The sequence below is a fragment of the Rosa chinensis genome, chromosome 7 (genome assembly GCF_002994745.2).
Source record: "Rosa chinensis cultivar Old Blush chromosome 7, RchiOBHm-V2, whole genome shotgun sequence".
Lineage (NCBI taxonomy): Eukaryota > Viridiplantae > Streptophyta > Magnoliopsida > Rosales > Rosaceae > Rosa > Rosa chinensis.
In genome coordinates, this window is record NC_037094.1 from 65,387,026 (window position 1) to 65,394,758 (window position 7,733).

Genomic DNA, 7,733 nt, shown 5'->3' on the forward strand with positions numbered 1-7,733 from the left:
TTTAAAACAAATATTTATTTCTATAAAACAATTTTCACAACCTGGCGATTAAATGTAAAGTAATAAAATCCTGCTGCGTCTTCTCTCTTATTTCTATAAACCCCGCTGCGACTTCTCTCTCTGTTTTTTTTTTTTTTTGGCAAAAATCCGGCTACGTCTTCTCTAACAGCCAAAATTACAAATCACAATTATACGACATTCCAACAGTCTGATCCTCAAGGATCGCCTAGAGGATCATCTTTACCAATTTATACGACCATCCAACGGTTGGATCCTCAAGGATCACCTAGAGGATCGTCTTTTCATAATTATACTATGATCCAACAGTCAAATCCTCACGGATCGCCCTTATGATCATCCTCACAAAATTATACAAAGATCCAACGGTTGGATCGTCCCGGATCGCCTTTAGAATCATTCTCACAAAATTATACGACAATCCAACGGTCGGATCCTCCCGAATCGCCTTGAAGGTGTATTCTGATTGGGAAAGATAAATACCCAGTATAAGTTTTCTGTTTTTTTTTTTTTAGAATAAGAAAATTATAAAAATGCCTCATATGTTGGTTTAAAAATAATAGTTCTCAATTAAAAAAAAAAAAAGATAAACGGGGACCCCGCATGGGTAATGGGAAATCCCGCCCCCACCCCCGCCCCCGCACATGTGATGGGGAACCCCGCCCCTGCCCCCGCTTGACAAATGCGGGGAAAACCCGTGGGTACCACGCCCCCCGCCCCCGTTTGCTCATTCCTACTAACTAAACTACGTAATACTTTTCTTTTTCTTTTCTTTTCACACAACCTTTTTTTTTTCCTACTTTTCGTTTCCTTGAACTTTCTTTCTATTTTCACTTTTTTTTTTTTTTAAGAACTTTCTTTTCTATACAAATCACTCACTCCCACACTTATTCTTTTATAACCTCACACTTTTGACTTTTTCTTTTCTTTGGAAGCACTCAAACATAAAGTAATTCTCTCGAATCGCTTCACCAACTACCATGGAAGGGTAGGATAAAAGTGTTTAGGCTAAGTAGGGATTTGTGGTGCAAATGAATAAAAAGGCTAAATAAATAAATAGGCTCAAAGTGGCAATCTAGTGGTAAATATCTTTGGGCACATGCTTCTTTGGCCATGGTGATATTATGCCTAATGCCTCCATCCTTTCTATCATGTCGCGAGCTAAAAGTAGCCTCAAGAGGTCTCAAGCAAGTTCTAGATACGCAATGTCATGAAATTGTACACACATGAAGAAAAAGTGAATCAACAATACATACACTATAGATATTAGACTCAAAAGCTCACAAATAAGGCATGCAAGTCAATCAAATCATCTATATGCTTCTCTAATTATGATGAACCAACCTAACCATATGCTATGTGCACACATATAGTCAAGCATAGATCACATATGCACTCAATTACAAAACAAATTCATAGTCCTAGATCATGCTTAGTCTATCCACAATCATAACAAGTTAAGTCCATGGCTCGTCATTGGGGTTGGAAAAGGCATTAACCACTAAAATATAATTACATAAAGCTAATCTAATTTTTTTTTTTTTCATAGGCACTCGAGCCCTCACCCCCACACTTAAAACCAACATTGTCCTCAATGTTGTAAAGTGAGCTCGAAAGCTAAATCCGTGTTGGATTTAGGCATGAGAGTGAAGTCCGGGCGAAAGCACAAAAATTAACATAAAAATAAAAATCTAAATGCAGAGTAAAGTTACGGAAACCCCCTTTGTCGACCCTCCATTGCTCACGATCCTTGGAGAAGACTAATATGAGACACCAACCTCAAGGCACAAGGCCTTGACTTCCTTTATGTATACTCCATAATAGCTCTAGGTGCTCATGAAAAGATCAACTCCATTGAAAAATATGTAGTGTCCAAGAGCAATGCGTCATAAATAGCCACCAAAGAATAAGGACAAGATCCTCCATTAAGATCATAGGCTTTGCCACACCAAAATAACTCACAGCTGCCCATAGATTATTCTCCAAAGATGAAATGAAGTGCGAAGAAGTCCAACCAACCCGAGTGAACAAAACCAGTGAGTGCAGAGAACTTCCAGCAATGACCTTTCTGTCTTCACATGCCCATATCTCATACTCAGAAATATACAAAGAAGCAAGACCACTTGGAATAGAAAATAGACTCAAAGAGCTTTCTATCCATATAAAGTAAGCCATATATCTCCAACTGAGATGAAAACGAAAGCTGGTCAAAATTGCCAATCTGTCATGAAGACTTCTGCTGACCCTCAGTCACCAAAACTGTAATATCTGAAGCTCTAGAGGTGCAAAGAGGGTGAGACTAACTGGAAATAAAAGTAGACTCATGAAAATACATACAGTTAAAATTTCACTTGAAAATCTGTCATGAGTCAAAAATCGTTGGCCTCCAAACTCACTGATCTGTTCTGCAGTTTCTGCTGTGCCCTGTTTCTGACCTCTGTTACTTGGAACTCTATATCTGAAGCTAGGAAGGTTCAAATTAAAAACTGTTTCTCCTGTATATATAAGACATATGAAGACACATCTCTGAAAAATTTTAGCTCTAAATTGATTGGGATGTAGAAGGTGTAGCTTCCCAAAGTGACTCTACAGTAGCTGTCTATGTTTTGACCTTCACACATTGACCACCAAATAACTGAAGTTCCAGAGACTCAGAATGGATCAAATTTTGGCACAAGATAGCAAACCCATAGGATAATAGTTTCAGAAATTTTCAGCTCAAATTACCATGTATATTGAAAACTATAGTTTTCCAAAGTCAACTGAACATCTGAACAAAAACTGCCCACTGCAGAATGCATTCTTTCTTCACACTTCCAACTCCGAACATCTCCCATCCTCCCAAAAAGATGGCGAAAAAGCCTTATTGATGCAAAATGAACAAGTAAATTTCAAAACCACCTAGGGTTGCCTCCCTAGAAGCGCTTGTTTTTAAAGACCCCAAGCCGGTCTTCTTCACTTTTCTTCCTCAAGGTGGCTCAAAGGATGTTGTCTTACCACCCACAACAATTGTGCTAGCATTACTATCATTTCCAAAACATCTAGCAATTGAAGAAGCGAGCTTGTAGCTTGGAGGTGGAGGCCAATCATACCTCTTTGGCATTTCCTTCTTCTTCACAACTCCGCAAGTCTCCCTTAATTTCTTGATGGACTCCTCTTGTGCTTCACTCAATGGTGAACTTTTCTTCTTGTGTTGCTCATAAGTCTCAAGAGTAGGGGTTGTTTGCTTGTCAAGTTTAATAGTAGGCTCCAAAGTAGAAGTAGGAACTACATCATCATGCTTCAATGGTGGTTCATGGTCATAGCCCCAAATAGGTGAGAAATGATCTTGTGCACGGATTGTAGGCTTAGAAGGATTCAAAGGTCCAAAGATCCGCTCACTCTTGGCTTCATTATCCTTCACCAAATCAATAGAGAATACCTCCTTCATAATATCTGGCGGATAGAATGGATTGCATACTTTGATCTTCACTTTGTCACCTAACACCTTGAGTCTAATGGTACCCTTCAATACATTGATCTTCACACCCGCCGTTGCCATAAGTGGTCGGCCTAGAATGATAGGTAACTCATTGTCAAGGTAGGGGTCTTCACCCATATCTAACACTAAAAAGTCGGCCGGTAGAATAAATTTATTTACTCTCACTAGCACATCCTCTACAACTCCCACCGGACGCCTTGTGCTACGATCCGCTAATTACAATCTAATCGATGTGGGCTTCAACTCACCAATTTGTAGCTTCCGATATATAGCCAAGGGCATCAAATTGACACTCGCCCCTAAGTCCATGAGAGCTCCTTCAAACACTTTCTCTCCTATGGTACACCCTATGGTAAAGCTCCCCGGATCTTGCATTTTTGGTGGTAGTCTTCGTTGGATAATTGCACTTACTTCCTCCTTCAACTCAAATGTCTCATCGGCTTTAAATTTCTTTTTATTCATGCACAAGCTCTTGAGAAATTGAGCATACACCGGCACTTGATGAATGAGGTCCATCAATGGGATATTGACATCCACTTTCTTAAATATTTCTTGTATCTCCCTCATCAAGCCACTCTTCTTCTTACCCCTCTTTGAGTTATCTCTTCTTGCGGCATTAGGATAAGGAAGTGGTGGCTCCGGTGCATTCAAATCAAGAGGTGGATCAAATGTGAGACTTCCGGTAGTGCCCCTAAGGGTAGTCACGGTCCCACTAGGGTTCTTAGCCCTCAAGGCCTCGCCTAGTGATGAGTAGATCGGACAACTCCTATCCCTAGAGCTACCATGCATATGTAAATCTTCCTCCTTATTCCTCCCCTCATTTTATCTAGAAGTAGATGGCTCAAACTCATGAGTGGTGGGTCTAATGTCATCAAGAACCTTCCTAGAGGTGTTATCGGCCGTAGATGAGTCCCTAGCCTTCATGGCCTCACCATCTAATTTAGGGTCCGAGACATCCTCATCCCTAGAAGTCTTCTTTCTCAACAAAGCTCTTTCCTTGCCACTATCAATCAACCCATGTTTGCTTGCATTGTTCTCAAAGGACAAGAAACCATAACCTTTACCAAGAATAGCTTCTCCGGAGGGTACATTTTCTTCCCCTCCAGCTACCTTATCCACCCCCTTATTTCTTACTTTGGCATTCAAACTCACATCACCCACTCCATATTTACCAGAAGGTACATTTTCTTCCCTTCCGGTCCCATCCTCCTTGTAATATAAAGAATCATGATGCAAATACAAATTATCATCAACAACATGGCCAAGAGGTACATTTTCTTCCCTCTTGGCCCCATATGAATGCAAACCGACATCATCATCAAATAAAGGATTTGTACGGAGATTAGAAGATGTAGGCATGTAAACATGATTATCATATACCTTTCCCGAACGTAGGGTGGTGATGGCATTGCATTCATGGAGTTTTCCTCTTGGGTTTGGCTCCGGTTGTGAAGGTAAGGCTCCTTTTGGTCTCTCACTCATGTTGGTGGCCATTTGGCCCACTTGTACCTCTAATCTAGCCATGCCTTGTTGTAGAGTTTGATACCCGTGAACTAGTGAAGAGATGCTTTGCTTGGTATCCGCATTAGTAGAAGTTTGAACCTTGAGAAACTCTCCCATCAAATCTTCAAAATTCGGCTTCTTTGGTTCACTTGGAGCTTGAATAGGAATGCCTTGAAGAATATGAGGGGAATTGTAGTTCTCGCCTTGGTGGGAACCTTGAAATGAGCTAGGATTTCCTTGAATCTTGCTACCACTATAGCCAACACCTTGTGTAAACCCGGGAGGGGTGTTTTGACCATGAAATCCTTGACTTGAGGTAGCTAGATTGGCCTTGAGAATTAGACCCATATGCTTGCTGTCCATGTTGACCATATTGTGAAAAATGAGTGCTTCCTTGGTGTTCATTGCCATAATTAGCAACATTTGATGAGTCTTGACCTTGGCCACCTCTAAAGCTTTGCTTTCCACCTTGAAATGCACTAGATGAACCTCCTTGGTCTCTCCAAGAGAAATTGGGATGATTCCTCCAACCGGGGTTATAAGTATTAGAGTAAGGATCATTTCTTTGGTTCCTTGGCACAAAATTACCCACTTGGTTCACTTGTTCTTCAATAAAGTCCGGAAACTTGGATGAGAAGTGACACTCTTGAGTGGAATGTGCTAGACTCTCACAAAGCAAACATGATGTAGAAGTTGCCATCTTGACTTGGGCTTGAGGAGGATTCCGGTTCACTTGGTTTAGAAATTGGTCAATCTTGCTTTCTAGCCTCTTGAACTCATGCATAGAAGGCCCGGATGATGTTCCTTGAACCTCATAGATTCCACCACGGCTTGATGTGTTGTCCTTGCTAGGTGCTTGTTGTCTCCTTGCATCATGATCATCCCAATGAAGGGAATTAAGTGAAAGCTCTTCATATGTGTCCCAAGCGGCATCGGGAAGCTTGCTTGCAATAGTCCCACCACTAAAAGTGTCAACTCTTTGTCTTTGGTCCGCCATCAATCCTCTATAGAACTTGTCCACAAGAAACCACTTCTCTAACCCATGGTGAGGACATGACATCTCAAGATCCTTAAAGCGCTCCCAACACTCGTGAAAACTTTCTTGAGGGTGTTGTCTAAATGCAATTAGCTCATCTCTAACATTGGAAGTTCTTGAAGAAGGATAGTACTTTCCTAAGAAAGTTTCTTGCATCTCAACCCATATACGTATTGATCTAGGAAGCAACTTGCTCAACCACTTTCTTGCATGGTTCTTGAGTGTGAAAGGGAATATATAAGCTTCAAACCATTAGAAGTGAGACCATTAGGTTGAACGGTAGTACACACTTGCTCAAACTCCGCAATGTGGTCATAAGGATTTTCCAAATCCATGCCATTAAATGTGGGTAGAATGCTCAACGTAGTTGGCTTGATCTCAAAGTGATGGTCACATGGAGGGAGTACAATGCAAGAAGGGTGATCAACAATAGTGGGGCCAGTATACTCCCTCATAGTCTTGCCTTGGGGAGGATTTTGTGCGTCTCCCATGTTGACTTCTCCTTGTGAATGTCTTAGAGGTACTCTCTCTTGATCAAGAACTCGAGGTGGAGCACTCTCGGTTACTAATGGCCTTCGAATCCTCCTTCTTGGTCTCCCTCTAGTGTCCTCACTCAATACCCTTCCGCTTCTAAGAGTGATCGGTTGGTATGAAGAAGATGCTTCGTTCATACACCTTGAAACAAAAATGAGACCACGTAATGAGTACTCAAGAATTCACAAAAATAGGCAATGAGACTCCAATTTCACTTTTTACAATGAATGAGAGGGGGTTAAGAAGAGAAAGTAAGACAACAATTAAACAAGAAAATAAAATAACAAAAGCAAAGAAATGATGAAAACCAACAACTCAAGAAGTTAACGACTAAGTAGGAAACCTAATAAAAAGCTAGCAAACAAGTCAAGGCAAGTGACGATCGCTATCGATGCTCATGTCTTACATGTACTACAAAGTAATACAAGGCCCGTCACTTCGATAGAAATAATCACAACGTCTCAACAAACAAACACACAAGTAGGAAATAATCTAATAAGAAAAGTAAAATAAAGAAACAGTTTTTTTTTTTAATCTAAACAAACAAAGAAAATTAATTAAAATTAAGAAAATAATGCAAGTGACCTAACAACCAAAAACCAAGGGATTAAAGCTATTACACTTTAATCCCCGGCAACAGCGCCATTTGATTTGTGTGCTTAAATGCAACTTACGCGCAATAAGGGCACGGTCATCAAAGAAGTGGGAAATATTTGAACCCGAAATTATCGTACCACGGGGATTGAAAAGCTAACTTTAATCCTTGGTTATGCCGATTACTAAGTCACCAACAATTTAACAAAAAAAACCTAGAAAAATAGCACCAAGCTATTTACATGCCTGGCTTGGAACAACCAAGCCTAAAATTAGTCAAGAGAACCACAAATAAATGCGGAAACTCACAACCAAATGGTATGGACAATGAAAGTGGTTTGTGAAATTTGATTTTTTTAATTGCGAAGAAAATAAAATTAACAATTGAAAATTAAAATTAAAGATAATAGAAACTAATCAAGAAATGAAAATTAGGTCACTAGGGTATACTCCTAGCCAAATTTAATGCATAAATATATTCCAACAATGGTCACTCAATTCATAGTGGCATCAAGAACCGTACCCAAGGCTTTTCAAGGCTCATGGGTCATTAGAATCCTTAAAGGG

General features: G+C 40.2%; 1 non-coding gene across 1 annotated transcript; it reads left to right on the forward strand.

Annotated features, from left to right (window-relative positions):
- The first annotated feature begins 6,039 nt into the window (after positions 1-6,039).
- On the forward strand, positions 6,040-6,146 carry LOC112181107. Its single transcript, XR_002928711.1, has one exon. It is a non-coding gene; the product is annotated as a small nucleolar RNA R71 (small nucleolar RNA).
- Positions 6,147-7,733: the final 1,587 nt, after the last annotated feature.